The 20,007-nt window shown below is 43.1% G+C and overlaps 1 protein-coding gene across 3 annotated transcripts in view; it reads left to right on the forward strand.

Annotated features, from left to right (window-relative positions):
• Window positions 1-4,618: 4,618 nt before the first annotated feature.
• Window positions 4,619-20,007, forward strand: part of prr36b (proline rich 36b) — a 39,254-nt gene continuing 23,865 nt past the window's right edge. The window contains exon 1 of one of the 3 annotated variants that reach the window (XM_085270346.1): window positions 4,619-4,935. The gene's annotated coding sequence lies outside the window, so the exon portion shown is untranslated. Of the gene's footprint in view, window positions 4,936-9,881; window positions 10,065-13,904; window positions 14,000-20,007 lie in introns of those variants that run through there. The other 2 variants (XM_085270348.1, XM_085270349.1) reach the window with 2 other exon arrangements.

Here is a 20,007-nt window from a genome sequence, read left to right on the forward strand (position 1 = left end):
ATCGCTCTCATGCATTTGGGAGACACTTGTCTGAAAAGGGGGTTGATTTGTGAATATCTTTAGGGGAAAATAAAGGGTGTGTCTCTTAGTGCCAGCTGCTTTCCTGGGTGGCTCGAGAGGGCTGGCAGCAGTGGTGTGCTATACTGCAGATTTTGATATTGATCAGATAACAAATAAATGGCGCCGGTGTTGCCGATACCATTACCAATGATTTTTACTCATAAAGACAGCTTATGTACAGGAGAGCAGTGCGCCATGATTTATGAGATGAGGTTTATTTTTCAAAACAAAGGGCAAATGTGCAAATTCTCAGCCTACATGTTGCTGCTCAGTACCGCCGAGTCATGTGACTGCACCACAACTAAAAAAAGCAGAGCAGGGAGGAGAGGGCAGCGCAAAGTGTGCCAGCAGGAGAGGAGCGGTGTTTGCACAGACATGTCTCCTTCTGAAATTAGAGGAGACAAATAAGCTAAAGCATCGATCATGTTGTGATGATATCGATCTAATACCAATACCGGTGTTGGTATCGATACTATCGACATTTGGATCAATCCGTCCAACCCCTAACTTGCAGGCGGTTCAGGCATCCCAGAAATATCATCACACCAAACCCTAACCCCATAACCCTAACCACAACCACATTCAAACCCCCAACCCTAACCCCGACCCATTTTTGTTTGTTTTTTCCACATTGGAAATCTATGACATCATAACAACATGACTGGTGACTTGCACTGCTGAACCTGGACCAACATTAATTATAATGACACAGGGACGACACCAACACTGGGATGCATCAGATACACTCGAGATTAAGACCTCTGTGCAATCTGACTGCTACATGCTGGAATATGTGAAACACAATTAGAGCATGCCTGTATCTGCTGCTTGTTAAATAACTAATGTGTTGTGTAAGAGTTTTGCAAAAAAGGTAGCAGACTCTTGACCAGCGGCCAGATTTGTTTGGTTTTTGTTGATGGGGGGGCTTGACTGAGCGCCAGCCCCTTTTGTGCTGCAGCCGCCCCAGCTGGACTGCGGGCTGTGTGGACAAAAAAACAATGAGGTAAATAACACGGGAACTGTGCAGCAGGGTACACGGCCCTGCCTCTTCCTGTCTCCGGTGCCGCACACCACCGCCTTCCTCTCTTTGTTGCACCCGGTTAACCATGCCAATACGTCCGTCAGCATCAACTTAGCAGGCATCGAACGCACCCGAGTCCCTGCCTTCTTCCTGGTCTCCTTCCATTTAGTTGCATTCTTTATTGACGCGACAAAATTCACACATTTCTACAGTATGTGGCTGTAATCTTCATCTGTCATTTGAATAAACAAAACAAAAAAGCAACTAACTAATCTTGCAGGATTTCTTGTTGGTGTGAGACAACACAACACACCCTCTTCAAACACACAAATCTGAGGTCAATCCACTTTGCAGGAAGAGAAACAAAGCTTCCACTGGACATCTGATCGAGAGGGATAAAGGGCGATAACAGGTTTTCATGCAAGCAGGTGATCGGCGTAGTGTCATACATCGAGTCGTACATTTCCGCCCTGAGCTCAGGCGAGAAACACAAGCCTGAATAAATCTCACCTCTGGAAAAGGTGAGATTTATTCAGCACTTGGAAAAGGAAGAGCACACCACAGGCTGGACATGAAAAGAAACCTATCTTAGAACAGACCAGCACACAAAAGCCTGGCTTATGCAGACAGGAGGCAGGCGGCTGCTGGGAGCTAAGCAGCAGAGGCAGCAGCAGCAGACAGGCAGACAGACAGACAGGCGGCATGCCCACCCAGACTGTGTCTGATGAAAAGCTCTGTTCTGGTGAAGAGCACGCTGCACAAGAAACAAAAGCTTTTCAGGGAATGAAACAATGCCCTCCGGTATCTGTTTGTGACTTGAGAGAAAACGTGCAACTTTAACCAAAAGCCAGACACACTCTACGCTCTGCTCTTTAGTTGCCTTTTCCTTTCCCGCTGGCTGCCTCACCCTTTTCAATTAGTGTCATCCAATTTGAGATTTGTTCGCTCCAACTGGGACAGGCTGACGCGACGGGCAGGTGGGCATTTGGGATCTGGCTGGTGGAAATGTGACTTTGAGGACAAAAGAATGTTCAAGACCTTCCAGAAAAAACAAAAGAAATGTAATTTCAATTTGGAAACGCCTTGTGGGAGATGAACCTGTTAAGGAGAAACATGAAAAATATTCCAGATATTACAATCAACAGGTCTGAAATGCACTGAAGGTTTTTGAATTCTTGATGCAACAGTAGCACCGAGGGCAGACAATGCAGGCAACTTGATGCATGGGGTGCAGCAGTAATGTGTGTGTGTGTGAGAGAGAGAGAGAGCGTGCATGAGTGTGTGTGTTCAGTCGAGCATGAAGAATGGAAGAAAAGGGTCTGAGGGGCCTAGAGGGAGGGCAACAGACAGCCACGAGAAACTCGGACAAGAGAGTAGGGTGACTTGCAAGAGGTGACATCATCCTTTATTTGAATAATCCCCCAGCCTGGGAGGTGATTGGCTCCTCTTAGAGAAAGCAGAGCTCCTCTGCTGCTATTCACCCTTTTCAATTTCAGTATGGCGCGCTGTCCTGGTGAATGCTGCCTTCAAGGACTCATAGCGAGCTCCTGTTTCTGAGGACGAAACGAAAGACGTACTGGGAGTGTAAGTTCCTCTTTTCCCCCAGTGAACATGTGGTGTCGGGATGTGCTAGATGTTGCCATGCAACACAGAAAGACCCAGACTCACAGAACGATAGAGAGTAGTACTTTTTTTTTTAACATGATGCAGTTTCCAATTGATCTTCTTCTTCTTTCAGCTGTTCCTTTTATGGGTTGTCACAGTGAAGCATCTATATCCCTAGCAACCTCCTATGAAGTTTTCCTCTTTTCTTCCTGCCTGGGAGATCCATCTTCAACATCCTGACTTTGTCTCCAAACTGCTCAACAAGAGCTGTCTCTGCGATGTACTCATTTCTAATCCTGACTATGATGCTCACTCCCAGGGAAGATCTCACTATCTTCAGGTCTGCCACCTCCAAGTCGTCCTTCTGTCTTTGTATCAGTACCACCGTCTCCAAACCACTCATCATACCAGGTCTCACTACCACTCACTCACTTTTAAACTTCTCCTTTGACTCTTGCTGCTATTCTTCTGTCACAAATCACCCCCGACACTCATCTCCAACTGCTCCACCCTGCCTGGACTCTCTTCTTCACCTCTCTTGTGCGCGGTCCATTGTCTTGGATTGATTCCAGGTATTTAAACTCACCTATGCTCACTATCTCTACTCCTTGCAGCTTCACCTTTCCGTCCATCTCCATCTCATTCACACACATGTATTCTGTCTGGATCCTACCGCCTTTCATCCTTCTTCTCTCCAGTCCAAACCTCCACCTGTCCAGGCTCTCTACCACCTGTTTCGTGTGTTTCACCATGCTTATTTCTCAATAAATGTGGAATTATACAGTTTCAGTGCTAAGAGCAGGCGTGACATGTCTTCTGTGGGTCTGTGGGAGTTTTGTTAATTCTGTTTGATTACTTTATATCTCATCAACATCATTACAGGAAATCTTTTATTTTTTTTGCTTTGCATTTGTTTGCTCTTGAAATAGTCAATCCTCATAATCAAACAATTTAAAGTTTCAAATAATAAAGCCAATATATGTATCAATAATCCCTGTGAGACAACGTGTCAGCCTTCAGTGTCTTTTAAATTCTCAGTTTTAGACAGGCCTTATCTGCTCATGACTCTTTATGATGTCATAGAGAGCGAGTAATCCTAATATGGTCATCTCAGGCAGGCCTCACCCACCTGCTTGTTCAAACCTACTTTTTAACATGAATCTAAAACTCTTTTTCAGACTGAACTCAAAAGGGATGCCAGGTATAAGAAAAACTGGGTTTATTATCAGATAACTGCATGGTTGCATGGTGGTGCAGTGGTTAACACTGATGCCTCACAGCAAGGTCCTGGGATGGAGTCCTTTCTCTGTGGAGTTCTCCCCTGTGTCAGCATTGGACCCACCTACCTTGTGACAGCTAGGGCAGGCTCCCTGAGGAGGATGGCTGTAATTATGTTGATCTAGTTATCAAAGAATAAAAACATGGAGTTAAAAATGAGCATAACAAGTAAAATAACATAAACTAGCTCACTTGGGCTGAATCTATGGTTTGATAATGTCCTAGGATTATCTTGAAATTTTAAAATAATAATAATAATAGTGATAATAATAATAATACGTGTTTATTATTTATTTATTTATTTATTTATTTATTTATTTGGTGATGCTTGTGGATTTTGTTTGTTACCCATCGTCAAAAATGGTCTACCTGCTAACCTGCTGCAAACTGAAGCTTTATGTAGTTTATTGTTCTTCGAGACATGTAAATGGTATTCATTTTATTAAGTAGCATTAACTGACGGTAAAACGGCAAAAAACGAAACAAAAATTCAACGATCCCTTCACATTATCAGTATCAGTCAAATATTACGAATTGCTATAGATTTACTTACAGATTTACTTAATTTTTTATAGCGGGTCTCTCATACGGAAACCTTTCCCAATTCCCACTTTTTCCAGGGTACCTGAAGGCGGCGTCAGCCTTCTCCTCAGCCTGTCCATCCATCCGTTCGCCGGTCTACTATCGTGTGTGTGAGAGAGGAGCAAAGCCTCATTCTCCTCCTTTCTTCCTTTCAGGGAACGCGCATCACTTGTGAAAAACGACGCTTGAGACCTAGAAGTTTTTTTTTGTCTGACGTCTCGGCTCTATTTGCTCAGCTCTCCCGCCCCTCATTCCCGGTTTCGTTTTTAATTCCCATCCTCACTTTCTGTCGTTATTTTTTGCCGGACTCGAGGATCCAGTCTGGGTGTACCGGCTAACACTTGGGCGTAGCTGGAGAGGATTTTGCTAGCTCGTCGCTGCACTAACCGGTAAGGTCGAGATTTCTTTAGCTTTAGCTAGCATGCTATTGTCAGTCAATAAGTCATGTTTAGCTAATTAAAAGCCACAATTTAAAATGATTTTCTGCCGTCCGTTACGGAGTGTCTGCTCTGCTTACTGTGTTATTACTCGTGTTTTTTATATTAACGCTAAGCAGCGCAGTGGAATCCGGCTTGCTCTTTGTGTGACTGGATTTGCGTCGGAAATGTACAAACGGGTTTGTTTTAGTGTCACTTCATCATTTTTGAGGGCGAGCCGCTCCGTTTCAGTCACTTTGATTCCCGTGCAAAGGGGCTTGATGGGGCGGTGGCAGGCTGCATGGTAGCTTCAAGTGCTCATAGGACCTGTTAGACCAAAGCTGAAAAAAAAGCTAAATGCCTTTAAATCCACGCTATTGTTTATTTTCATAGTGTTTCCTCTCGCTGTGTGACTGTTTATCCACCTTTTTAACCTCTAAACTTTCTCTTCTTCTGACCTCTCCTTCCTTCTCCATCCTCCATCGCGGTTGCCCATTGTTCTGTGATGAGCCAACTAGTGTGAGTTGCTGAGCAATGTTTCAGCCGTCTCAGTGGGGGGAAAGAAGCTGGCAGATATCGTGCTAATAAATTTGCAGCTTTCGTTTTAACTCAACAGACCAACTTTGGGCGTATTTGGAGCATGTTAAAGCAAATCTCTGCGCAGATCCTGCAGGGAGAGTGTAAATCTCAGAGAGAGTTTGTGCACAGTCTCATGCTGGCATGTAATCAGAGGTGATTAATGTCACCACCATCACCACCACCTCGTCTCCAAAAAGTGATCAGCTATTGTGGCATAAGGCTGGAGGGGCTCCCTCGCTGATTCCTTTTTTTTGTTTGGGGGGGGGTGAGTGAGTGCAGCAAGACAGATTAAGCTCCCTCTCTGCTGAACAATAGGGAGGAGAAAACACTGACAGTTCCCAAAGCCTTGCCAAGAGCGTTTAATAAACTGCAAACATGCAAGCATTAAAAATCTTTATCCTCAGCCTACAAGTGTATTCTTTTCCCCCAGCGGTGGCTCAGACAAGGGACATAAATTGTCTTGAGCTCTGTGGCCTTGGTGGGGCACGGCTTGGTCAAATAATGAGCAGCGATCGACCGTGAGGAAACGCCATCCCAGGGCAACTAATACGGACACTTTTCAGGCTTGGGGTTTGGAGACCCTCCAGGACTCTTAAGTCAGGGGGTGGGCTAAGCCATCCGTGAGTCTGCCGCCCCCCCTTGTTCTCTCTCTGGTGCGTGGATGAGAGAATGGCTGACTCATGGAGTCAGTGGGATGAGGCAGGCAAATGGAGGACAGACATGCAGCCTAATGCAATCATGTGAAATTAAATTTATCTGCCATTGAAAACCACACTCAGCTTTATGAAGTTATTTAAGATGTTTCAGAAAGATTATTACTTGGAGGGTGGAGATTAATGCCAGAGGCATTGTGTTTGTGTGTGTGTGTGCGGAGGGAGATTTTTCAGAAGCTAAACAATGAAACCGATCATTGTAATTAGGAAATATCTGATGGAGTTATCTACTTTCTTTCTAGTTGTATCTTCTCTGTCTTTGTTTGTATTGCATCTTTTAGAAAATTAACATTTATCCCTCTGTCTTTTGTCTACTTTTGGAGCTGGAATCAAGGGTGTGGGTGTCTACAGTGTTAGCGGTGCACGAGGACTAAGTGTCGCTGTCTCAAATAGTCTCCCATAGCCCGCACCGCTACTACTACTATGTGTCCACTAAATGAAATGAAGAGTTGCTTCAGATTTGTACTTAATCACTTTAAAATAAACCTGACCAAAGTTTTAAATGATAAAATCACCATATGTAACACTAATCACAATGTCTCAGACTGTTTTTTTCTACTCTCGGCTTTGTATGATGTCAGTGAGAGCAGGTAGTCCTAATATGGTCATGCTCAGGCAAATAAACCACGCCCATCTTATGTTTTGCCAGGTGCAGCCAATCAAAAGACATCTGCATTTAAGATAGTGGGAAGATGGCTAAAAGAGCTTTTTTCAGACAGTGGATGAACTAAATAAATAAAAATAAATAAAGCAAAATAAATTTGAACTGTGAATGAGCATACTTATACTAGAGCCCCATTAACAGGAACCATGTGGTAATGAGATTCCTTAGCTAACTTAATGGTTGTAGCTCATATCTTTTAAAGAAGGATGTTATAAATGCTTTCTTAGGTCTTGCAGATTCACTGAGAGAAACTGTGCAGTAATTGTTTCTCTCCCCCTGCATTTGTCTGTGCAAAACATACCTAAAATATCTGAAATATGCATACCTGTTTTAGTTTTTTCAAAGAAAAGCTCTTTCATCAGAATTTGTTTCAAGGCAATTTAAATTCTAATGACCTATTTTGCCCTAAGCTGGCCTCTCGACCCATGCCTCGGTCTTGAGAGGGGGAGATGGTTGTTGCATTAATAGACCTGTGTGTCAGCTCGCCCTTAGTCAAAGGCCTGGTGTTGGTGGGTGTGTGACTCAGAATGACACCCCCCCAGCTCTGAACTTCTCAGCAGTGACAAGGACAAAACTGGCCCTCTGGTCATCGAGCTTTTTTCAGCCTGAACCCATGGCCCTTGCACTTTATGGCCTCATTAGAAATTACCACTATCGCCCCACAGCTCTCTTTTAATCCATGGCAACAGCTGCACAATAGCTTCTTGTTTGGAGATTATCAAAACACCAACAGAAACAGTATGTTTGGCTGCATTTCCTTTTGTTTGCTGGCTGATTGAGGTTTGAGGAAACCGCCACGGGCACCGCATTGAATTTTCACAGTGAGGACAAAGAAGAGATAAACTTTGCTGTCGTCTAGCTGCTCTAGCCTTGATAGCAGCCTTGGTTGGTGGCGTCGCAGTTGTCAGGGCATGCAGTTGGCAACTGGCGACGTGGTTTTGAGACTGTATTTGCCAGCAGCTGCAGTAATTTGCTGTGTTTGGGCTCTCTGAATTCCTCTGGTGGGAGGCTGGATAATGGACATGGTTCACAGCCCTGTTGCTAGGCTTCAAGACCAGATTTGTCATTGCACATTGTGTTTGTGGCGCCTTGATTTTTTTTTTTTTTTGCGTTTTGGTGCAATCTGGTCACCGATATAGTTAAAAAATTGGTCCAGACTGATGGTTGCTCTATCCTTAGTCATCCAATCTCCTCTAACAATTTTGGCTCTGAGATAATGGAGTCAATGTCGTCGTCCATACATCGCCATTGCCGTGTGTTTGTGGCTAAACTGGTCAAGATTATATTAGTGTCTAGCCAGCCTACCCTCACCGCAGGCTCAACAGGAATGATAGGCATTTGGGCCTGACACTGGTGCTTACCATAAGCAGCTGTAACAGCCAATTTATTTCTCAGTCATATCAGTTTACCCTGTTGACATAAATCTTGCTTTGCCTTTTTCATTCTTTGCTCTAACATAAATCACCAACTTCCTATGAATTGCTCAAATAAGTGTCTCTGTCCTGGACAGATGTGCCGTTTTAAGGCCAGATGTGTGCTTCTCAGAAGGATGTATTTTGTAGGTGCAGATCAGCCTGACCATGCAACCTGTCTGCCATCCTGCAAGAGATCAGATTCCATCTGGAACGTGCCACGTTCCACTTAAAACGTGACGGCATAATCCTCTTAAGGACAGAGACGTTCCGGTTGTACATTGCGTGCGGATGTCCGTGTCCCCCCTCTGTGAATCTCAAGAGAGTACCAGAGCCTCTTGGGCAGCAGCGTTTCTGCCCTTCTCTCCAGATGCCTCGGTTCTGGTCTCTTCCCCTGTCTCTGTATCTGGTCTATCTGGTGTCATTGATCCAAGCCACCAGCTGGTCCTGGGCTGGCCTGATCTCATTTACCCCCTGAGAGGAGCTTGTTTGTGGGCAGACGGCCCATTATGGAGATGATCCAGCAGCTCTTCAAGTTACAAATTAGCTTTAGATTCTCTGTTAGGTCCCCCGTCTCTCTCTGTGTCTTTCTTTTCTTTTCTTTTTTTTTTTTTTAAAAGCTGTCCTCTCTAAAACCATGTCATCAACATCTCTCTTATCTCCCAGGGGGAAGCGCTAACAGCATCAGAGGAACCTGCCTCACTAATGCACTTCCTCTGTCTGTTTCTGTCTCCTTCACTGCCCTGGCCATCTGTGGAGTTGCCTGCTTGGCTCCCCACTTTCTCCTGTGCGATCGATATCCACACAGTGGAGCTCTGCGCTGCCCTGCTGGTTGCCCCTGCAGGCGGTGGAGCTTAGCCAGACTGGAGTAGGGCCTTCGCCATTGGGGCCGTTGTTTGTAGTTGGGCTCTGTCTCCACCCTTATTGTTGTGGGGCTGATTGCCCCTCTAGCCTTGGCTCCACACAGTATTGTCTACTTTCTGGGACATACTACGGCCCCTTTAACTGCTTCATATTCCTTCCTTGTTCTTTCTTGCCTGCCTTCCTTGCCCCTCTCTCTGTTTCTGTGGACAGTTTGTGGACAGTTGAAGCTAACTGTTCAAGATTAACCCTGGACAAAGAGAGATGCTAATGAGCTCTGTCATGTGTTAATCTTCCTGTCCCCAGGGTGCTGAGTTTCCCTGTACCACACCACACTATGAGAACCAAAGGCTTCAAGTGTTTGCATACTGTGTATATGTTTTATCTCTTTTCTTTGGTGTGGGTGGGGTTTTTTACTATACAGCATGGACATATTGTGCGCATTATTATTCTTTACCCTTTGCTTTAAAATTGTTCAGTAGTTGTTATTATATTTTTTTATCACATTTACAACATTAACAAAATATTTTTATAGGCTTGTAAACTCTTAATTCAGTTGCTCACTTGATGACATTGTAAAATCTTAGTGCCCCTGAAGAGTCCTAAGGATTAGTGCCAGCCTTTCTGATCACATGTTTCTGTGATCCAGGTGACTGTCACACAATCTGCTGCTCCCTCTCAGCCAAGAAAAGTAGAAAAAAGACTTGCAGGGTATTTCTCATGCCTCACTTTGTCTTACTGAGCAGCCCAGGGAACAACTGGAAATCATTCGGTAGGAATGACTATACTATACACCATTAAGGAGTTCACTTGACAAGGAGCAAAGAAGGCAGTAGATGTTTATGTTCGCTTTGGTCGTGCCATCTATAAGAGGTAGGTCTGGAGAACTGATGGCATCCACGTCCTTAAAATATTTCTCTTTTAATCGTATTTCCATCCATTTGGGTACATTTTCCATGTGATGTCTGGGAGAAAAATGCTAGATATTTTAATGCCTAGCAAGGGTGTAAACATCATCAAAGGAAAGTGGAACGTAAAGATGCCAGGCTACAACATAAATCAGACTTAAGGTAGTAAAGTACACGACTCTTAGATCAAAAGGAAAATGCATAATAGTGCTCTCTTGGATCTTGTGTGCACACAGGAAAAGAGTAAGAGTGCTGCCATGAAATGCTAATGAAAGTCAGCAACTTGTAGCAGGTACAAGGGAACTAAATGTTGGAGATGTTAAGTGGGTCAAATTTGAAGCACTTACCACTGACAAGGATATAAATTTGTTCCGTGACAGGTTGGTAAATAGAATAAAGGGTTACAGAGCCTGTAATGTCCACAACCAGCTGGACAATCACAATCAAAACACATATAATGTGATCTAGTTTTGGAGTTTTGGGAATACAAAAAATGTTAAAAGAAGAGAGGAGTTAAAAAAGAAACAAAGTTGCATTATCAGCCAGATTTCTCACTTTGCAGAAGACTTTTTTGGAAGCTCACTGTGTCTCCCTCCTCCCGTTTGGCTGTCTCCTCACTCTGTCTCTCTCTCCCTGCTCACTCATCCCTCCCACGGTCTGTGGGGAATGCCATGGAGAGCGGCAGGCTTTGTTTGCACTTTATTTGTGTGTGGGACAGAGGCGGTTTTCCTGACCTCATGTTGGGGGTGTTTGAGGGGGGAGGGGGGGGGGAGAGAAAGCTGCGATTAGCATTAAGGTAGCGGCGCCACTCACAGCCATCTAGCTGGATTTATCGGCGTGTCACGCAGCCACTACATCGCATACCTATCAGTTTATTTCCTTCATCCTTATGCACATCCTCATCATGCACATGGGGATTTGTTTGGTATTAATCAGTCTCTTATCTCATGGATGAGCTGCCAGCCATTATGTTCAGTGCTGAAGCTGCGGAAGAGGCAGTCACATGCAACAAAACCAGCCCACTAAGTGGCACAGGCGTGAGTCTGTGGCTGCAGCGATGAAGTGATATAAACTTTAACTTCCGTTTGCCAACTGAGTTATAGTCATAAAGGATACTATAGAGTACCTGTTAGTGTATAATTAAGGAAATATCTCATCTCTGGGTCTGAATCAGTGACTGATGCTGCTGTTGTTAGTACTCTGCCAAGACGTGGCTGAGAGTTGATGAAACATTCAGCAGTCAGATGTCTCTGATGTGCATCGCTGCCAGCCTCCTCAGCATCATTGCTATGTATTTGCTCTTCTCCATATCTTAAACCCACATTCTGTATCAGGGCTTTATTTGTACACAATTGAATCCCTGTCTTATGAGGACTCAAATAAAGGCTGGTGTGATTTGTATCCCACTAATAAATGAGTTCTTCTACCTCTTATTTTGCATTATTATTTTTTTTTTTCAACAAAGAAACATATACCAGTGTTACCCACACATATAAGCCCAGATATATTTGCAGATTCACTTTAGTATTTTTCTTGCAAGCAAAAGAATGGCCACGCTCTTTTTCTGAATCTTCATTCGCTTCTACCCAGTAGTTATCCCCTCTTGGCTGAGCAGTCTCTGTTGTGGCGATCCTCTGTGTCATTCAAGGCGCTGCTCCAGATAGTCTCCCCTGGTCAGATTCCAAGTACATTGTCCTGGGCCGCAGGTGGCAGTGGTAGTCCTCAAGAGCTTAGTGGCCACTCCATTAGAGAACCTGCAGCAGGTGGAGAACTTGTTCACGTGTCCCTACACTGAGCTTACCAAGACTGCAGAGCAAAACGGAGACCGCTGTCTCCAGCTGCAGTCCTGGACTGTGGTACACCTGCAGGATCAGAGGCTTACTGGAGAGGCAGCTGATTATTGGAGATTTGTTTTTTCCATATTTGTAGTTTAGAACTACACTCTACTACAGACACAACCTAAGTCTCTTGAACCATTTTAACTTTGAATGGTATAAAAAATGTTTTCTAAAAAAGTTTGGAAAAGCTAGAAAGACATTCATGGGTTTTATGGAGGATCATGCAAATATCCATTTCAAAGATAAATCCAGTAAATGGAGCCCAGTGTTCGTGATTGGGGATGGAGAGCTGACTGAGGCTACTTGTTGTAATTTAGACTAGGTTAAATGGACAATCTGAGGCACCGTGCCAGCGTGTGGCATCTTGAATGTGTCTCCCCCCCTTCTTTGTTTTTTCAGAGAGCAGGAGTTATACGTAACCGTAATTCCATGCCTACGGTCAACCTCATTCGATAATTTCTGGTCTCAGTCACAAGTAAAGCTGCGTCAAGTCTGCATCAGCCCGCTCACCCATGAGCAGTGAGGCTGCAGGCAAGTTAGCCGTAAATTATTCAAGCAGCTCTGCAGACTTGCGCGCTTTGAAGACAGAAGTTTGGAGCTTTTATGCCATTGAATGTGAAATGCAGAACAGAAGACAACGTTAGATTGACAGCCAAACTGTGTGGCATCATTGAAAATATGAATATGAATTTACTTGATTTTATAAATGCAACAGTAAATCTGCAGTTGGCAGAGGCAGGAGGGGTGTTAAAGAGCACACAGCACTCTCCTTTATCTTGTGTTTATGGAGATAAAAGCAGGTCAAATCCAGGGTCAAAGGCCACCGTATGCTCATTAAAAACTAGCCCTGACCCACCAATGTCCCGTCCTCTCACTGCTCACCAGAGCTGCTTTGCTTTGCCACCAAAATCACATTGAGGATTATTTTGGTTAATGCTGAGACCATAATTCACAATAATTTAATAGTTACTAAACATAAAAACTGCAGATTTCATTGATTGTTTTCTACTTTCTCCAAATCTTTGACTAATAGTTCTCTTACCGCTCTTTAGGCTGTTCTAAACATAAAGTTAAGTAAGCGGCATAAAGCAAAGATACTGAAATTATATTCATCTTCATAGAGAAAGTAAATGCTAAAAATGAAATAAATTAAAAGATTGATTAATCACATAGATTACAGCTTGAACCATCTATCCTCTTAAAGAGACATTAGTTATGCCTCGAATGATTCCATCAAGCTCAGGCAAGTGCGTGTCAGCGTTAGCAGCGTGCTACATCATCCACACAAGCTCGCTTTTTCTTCTTGCATCTTTTCTTGTGTCTCCCCTACCCCACCCCCACTGCACTCATCACCATCACTGCTTCCTCCCCCCACAATCCCTCCCTTTGACTACTATTTAGAGTACACCCCGAGGAGAGAAGAAGGCTCACAGAATGCATATGTGTGTGTACACAGTTGTGCACTGTGAAAGCAGACTTGTCTTTCCACCACAGCTACTCATACACGCTCTCGGGCAGTTGGTCGGCTTTGGTAAAGGTGGGATGGGGAAGGGGGTGGGTGTGGGTGGGGGTGTCACACTTTGATTTTAGTCTTTTTGTGTAGAATAGGCCAAAAGTCTGCAATTAGATGTGAAGGCAGACCACAGTGCTGGAGCACAGTTGACATTCGCTTATCATTTAGCTTATAAGCGACGCTGCATCTTATTAATTTTAATCTGCATAATGAATCAAAGCAACCCTGCTGTGATTAAGAACATCTCTCTCTTTCCCTCTTCAGTCTTTAAATGTAAGCTGCTGTGTTCCCAATAAGCACAGCTGATATATACACACAAACACACTGTAGTAGATCGTAGTCGATGGAAAAAAAGCACAAAGATAGGGGTGGGGGGTGGGGTTGAAATACCGGGTTTCCGTTTAACTATGCTGATGACCTGATTATTCACAAATGCCATTTTTGTGTCTAGACAGTCAGAAAAGCTTCGATCCCTCAGCAGAGTTGGATGCCTTCCAGTACTGACAGCTTTGGTCTAAACACTGTAGCGTGGCTGGGATACACGCACAAGTGAGAACACACACATATACGCACACCCTCACACACACGTTTTGTTTATGTCCCAGTGTGGGAATTAGGAAGGGATGATGCCTAGGAGGATGATCTCACCTTGCAGAGCTGGCTGGCCCATCATGAGCTTAAGGCTTATTAAGTGTAATAAAAAAACCAAATAAACAACATAAACAAATATCACAGTTTGCATGAAGGCAAACTTGCAAGAGGCTGGGTGTAGACACAAGGCCCCAAAAACGAGATCAGCTTCAAAAACACCAGCTGATAACAGCGTTGGCAACATTCTGTGTTTATATACACACACACACTCGCAGTACACAGAAAACTATATGAGGGATTTTGGACTGTAGTAGCTGAACTTTAAACATGGCCATGAATCTGACACAGGGGTTATCACACCGCCTGTATGTGATGGACGGCCAGGGTGGACCCCGCCTCTCGTCCAGTGAATGGTTATCACACAAAGAATGTGAGCTGTGTGTGTGTGAGGGTGACGATGGGAGGGAGGGAAAAAAAGGAGTCCATTTTTGGTCTTTGCTGATTCCACGCTTGAACCAGTGCATTTGTCTTTGTATTTGTGTGGGTTTCTTTTGTTCTCAGTTACTGCGCAGCTCATCATTGAGGCTCGCAGGGAATTCGGTGTAGGACGCCGCTTGGACGCTGCGAGCATATGACCCACTGCAGAGGCCGACAATCACATTTTTACAAAGTCAACAATGCTGAAAACACAGAGGGTGGACATTTAATGTTTGCTGTGAGATAATCACTCAGACATAGAGGGTGGAGATGTATGTTCATCCTCTGTCGGCAGCTGTTAACTTAACTCTTAACCTTTTTTGGTTAACTGTAAAAAAACAAAACCCCAATAGGACATTTTCAGCTTTCTCTTCATCTGTTTCTGTAATTTTACACATTCATTTCTTACAGCTGAAGTCACATTTCTTTCATTTACTGCAGCACTGTTTCTTTTCATGTCGAGAAACTAAGAAACACTGTTGAGATGACATCTTTTTCTTATATTAAGACATCTCAGCTAAATGTGTAGTTAGATTTCTTTACACTGACAGAAAGGGGAGTTCAGCCAGGATGTGGCCCACTGTGTAAAATGGATTTAACATCCCTGCTTCACTGCATATTTGTTTCTTCAGAGGAGCTGTTGTTTCAGCACTGATGAAAAAGGGTCACGAGTGCAACAAGCCAAGCAGCTAAATTAACCCTTTAAAAAGACTCATCCTTGTTTCCTTGTTTAGTCTTTACATTTGAGCATTTGTTGGTTTAAATCTGTTATATTCTAACCCGGTGTGGTCTTCTGCTGCTGTAGCCCATCTGCTTCAAAGCTCGATGTGTTCAGAGATGCTCTTCTGCTCACCTTGTTTATAACAAGTGGTTATTTAAGTTATTGCTGCCTTCCTGTCAGTTCAAAGCAGTCTGTCCATTCTCCTCTGACCTCTGACATCAACGAGGCATTTTTACCCAAAGAACTGCCGGCTGGTTGCTGCAATGTGATTGGATTACTCAGCAGCTGAACAGGTGTACCTAACAAAATCTCCCTTGGGTATATATTGCTATCAATTGTAACAGATGCCTTATTTAGGTAAATAAGAAAAATTAACCTTTTATGTAAACAAAGTTAGACACAGCCAGCAGCTGATCTAACCCACTCTTTGTGAAGGAAGTAGTTCTTCTGCAGCAGATCCCTCGCCCGCACTCGTGTGCTGCTCAGGCCATGGAAGGTCAGGGCAGCTGAGAAGCAGCTGCTTCTTCTGAGGTAGTTTGACCAGAAAGTCTCCTCAGATTTAACTGTTTTATGGTGTAAACATTTCACACAGTGCACTGTGTCTAATGTGAAACATTTTTGAAATGGAGCTGACGAAGCCATCTGTCTCAAATCTAAAGACATTACATCTCAGGTCATTGAATACATTCTGTCCCATGTGGGATAAAAATGCCTGCTTGTGTATTATGTAAGATTTCACAGACGGTGTGGGTTCTTGGCACAGCAGCACAAGTGTTAGGGGCAGTTTTACCTAGAGAATGCTCTACCTGATAAACTCAACATAGAAGATATAGGTTTAAGACTTACACTGTTTGCAGGAGGGGAAAAAGCAAGTCTGTCATTATATAATGTAAGAGAGATTATTGTAATCTCATTGTAGCTCTCTGAATGTAAAACCATCTCCAGCTGCTATAGTTAAAGTGCCAGTGAAACAAAAAAAATAATTCCTAGTTGCTTTAGTAAGGCTGCTCAGAGAATGCCAGAATTATGCCTCACAGCTGTACAAATGTGTGTCATCGGAGGAAATGTAAAGCATGAAGTTGGAAAGGAGGTGTTCTTAATAAGATCCTCCGTAGATAAATAAAAAAAGGACCACGCCGAATGGAAATCAACTATTATACCCAGCTTGTAGAAAACAGCTGTCCAGTGTTTTGTAACATTATTTTACAAGGTCTGAAAATGCTCATTTATCACGCTTAGCCTTTAAAATGTTGCCCCCACAGCAACAGGAAAATTATAACTGCTTTTAATTTAATTAGGCTTAATGAAAACCTGTAATAGCATTAGTGCAATGAAGATGTTTCAGTTGGGAAAGACACGTTAATTAAGGTTGAAATTTAGGATAGTAAAGCTGTTGGAACACATTGAGGAAGACTGTATAGCAGAAATGTTTAAGCTCAAGGGCTTAAATATGGGAAAGTGCACACTGTAGTTTATAAATGAGTTCATATTTCTTAAAATAGTCCAAAAACAACCGAAAAAACTGAAGCCAAGGAGTTTAAGGGGGAGGAACGTGGCAAGAAAAGGCTGATGAAAAGACAGGTCAAATAAAAAGCAAAACACTAACAGGATACTGGAGTATTAAAGGTCCAGGAGGCAATTTCATTTTGGCAGCAAACTAAACATGAACTCTTAAACTTCAGTTCTGTTTATTTAGCTTCTGGAATCACGATAGTGTATTAATGTGGCCTGGATGCCTCACTCCGTCAGTTTCTCTGAGAGCGAATGGGGGGAGAAAACATACATTCTTGCATTGGTTTCCAGCCTGTTTATGCCTACCATTGACTGATGGTCCTGATGACGCAGGGAGGGTGTGTGAGCCAAAGAGCCAGATAGCTGTGAGTACAATCTCACAGCTATCTGGAAACTTGCAGGAGAAAGAGAAATGTTCCTGTGGCTGTGAACATGCACTCAGGATTTATCTCCCTCTATAACACGCACACACAATTTGGAGAGGAGCAGTGAATTGAAGATCATGGCCAGATGCTGTAGTCTGCTGTGGGAAGAGCGGCAGCCAAACATAAACTGCACACCAGAGTCTGAGAAACAGAGAGGAGGAGGGAGTAGTGATTAGATACAGTCTTATTTCCTGGTTCACTTTGGTGTCACGTTAGGTCACAGTGTTAATAGCTATTCCAGATTTGTATTAAAGATTAAGGAGTACCAGGGTGGTGAGTTTGAATAAAATGCTAAAGGGATTAGAGTGTCAAGATCCTGCATTGTGGCTTATTGTTTTTACAATATGTTTCTTCTGTCCCTTTATGTTTTATATATTTCTCATCTGTCATTAGTGAGCCAAGAGTGACAATTTTAATTAGAGCCTGACTATATTTTGGAGAAAATATCTTCACCAATTTTGTAGGTGAAAAATTCTGATATCATTATCTTTTAGTAGGCTGATATTCGCCTAAAGATGTATCGGTCTGGATCTCATTTTAAGTTTATGATTGGATGTTTTTTGCTGATTTGCACTCTTGGGGTCATTTCTCCTTCACCGTAACCCAAGTGGCCGAGCATCGTAACCCTTCCCGAGTCTGGTTCTGTTGGACGTTTCTTCCTGTTAAAAGGGAGTTTTTCCTTCCCACTTTTGCCAAGTGCTTGCTCATAGCAGGTCATCTGTTTGTTGGGATGTTTTCTGTATTATTTAGGATCTTTACCTCCCAATATACCTTGAGGTGGCTGACTAGAACTCAATTTGAATTGAACTGATTTTTTTTATACACAGGCTTTTGTCTTTTACTTTTTTTAAACAAATATTTTGTTACTTTGTTACTAAAATTGTTACTAGGGAGTGTTTTCTTGCTGATTCTTCGTGTAGTATGTCATGTTGTAGGTCACCTACAATCTTAAATTGAAAATAAAATGGTCTAAAATAACTGCTCTCATATAACAATTTAATAAAGAACCTGATGTCATTACCTGAAGACTTAAACATTCACTTGTCTTTGATATGTCTGGTTGTTTTGTCAGATATATCTAAACTAGCTGTGACTACTTTAGCTCTGTACTTACTCATGGACTTAACTCTGAAATGAAGCCTTGACGTTTGGGTAATGAAACTCTAGATATACAAAGCTGATCACATGGCTTTCTGTTAACAAAGGAACTGCCCAAGGTTAGAAGTGGGAAAACTTGAATGAGGTTTTGTTTTGTTGTTGAACAAAATGTGGAAGTGTTCAGTGCAAAGTGTATTGTCTTGCTACTCTTAGCCCCACACGTTATATTGCTATAGAAAACTTTTCACCTGGTGGAGCAGGATTTAGAATAAATAACATCAGATGGTTGTTTCTTCAAAGAAATAGATGTTAGGTGCCCAGAAGTTTACAGTTCGACGCCCCTAATACCACTTTTGGTTGTAAGGAAATTCCACCGGTCACCTGACTTAATTATTAACACAGACATATTAACAACATATTGCAATCTGTTTTGGCACAGTCTGTGGCTATGAGCGGAACAACTGGAAACTGGTTGCCAACTTGTTGTGTTGTACACTGACTATAAAGCAAGGTTGCCAAGCACATATATTTTTTATGCAGACTCTATTTGTGGTGGGATTTCTGTTTCAAATCTATAGAGTTCTTGCTGGAGTCTGAATAAAAGTTTTAAATGAGAAAGATTGTATATGCAGATGAGAAAGGATTTGCAATTTTTGCTGATTTAACACAGTTATCACCATATTATTGCAAACAGATTGTGTCCGCTTGACTCCGTTCAATTGTAAACTGATAGCAGACTGACTTTTCTGTCTTTTTGTTGTCTTATTGCCATCTTGACGTACCAAAGTCACTTTGAAGATGGAAGCCAACTATGAGTGGTTACAGGCCTGGTCCCCGTCATCAAAGCAACCATTTCAGAGGCAACAAGATCACAAGTTTATTGCACACGTTTGCAAATATGTTGTTCATGGCTTGACCCCCCAACCGCCATGTAGCATAACTCTGACTATCTAACTGGATCTTGCAGCCAGTCTGCTCTGTCAGCTTTGCAAAAAAAACCCAAAAACTCTTAGCCTGGCATTTGAATACTGCACATCCACATCCACTTTTATGAATCATCCCTAAAATCTAATCTTAGGCAAAAAAAAGCAGATTAGGGTTTTTCCTAAAATGTTGAATAAGACAAGTGCAGATGATGAAACCCAAATCTTTTGCTTCAGACCTTGCTCCGTTCCCTGTTCATCACCCACCCTGCCCTTCTGGTAAAATCTGTGACCAACCACCCACATTTCGTGGCATTTAAAAACCTTCCTGTGACCATGAGTCCCTCCCAGCAGCTACCCGTCAGCTCCCTCTCAGCCTGTTTGCTTGTTTTGAGCAGTGGCCTGTTGCACTAGCTGTGTGTATCTGTTCTTATGTGTTGTTTGGGATACACGGATCCTTTTCTCCTTCCCCCTCTGGCCTTGCTCAGCTGCTCCGGCCATCTGTGCAAAACCAAACAGAGAACAGAGGGGATGGAGGGAGAGAGGGAGCAGTTGGGGGGGAGGAAGGAAATTGAAGGGGAGTGGGTGGATGGGGGGTATGGTTGGGAGAAAGGAAGGATCAATAGAGAAAGAAAGAAGGCCTTTTGACATTTGAGATTGAGTTTAGGGGATGAGTAGTGGATGACCGAAGATGAGGGAAGGAAAGATGAAGTGAGTGAGGGAATTGTTCCAGGAAGCCATCGGCATAAAGATGAAGTCTGTCCTCTCGTCTCGAAATAGGAGAGTGAGTGTGCGCATACAAGTTTAGAT

Source organism: Mchenga conophoros, linkage group LG4 (genome assembly GCF_057382185.1).
Source record: "Mchenga conophoros isolate Kocher_MC1m ecotype Shallow Benthic linkage group LG4, M_conophoros_male_GT1.1, whole genome shotgun sequence".
Classification (NCBI taxonomy): Eukaryota; Metazoa; Chordata; class Actinopteri; order Cichliformes; family Cichlidae; genus Mchenga; species Mchenga conophoros.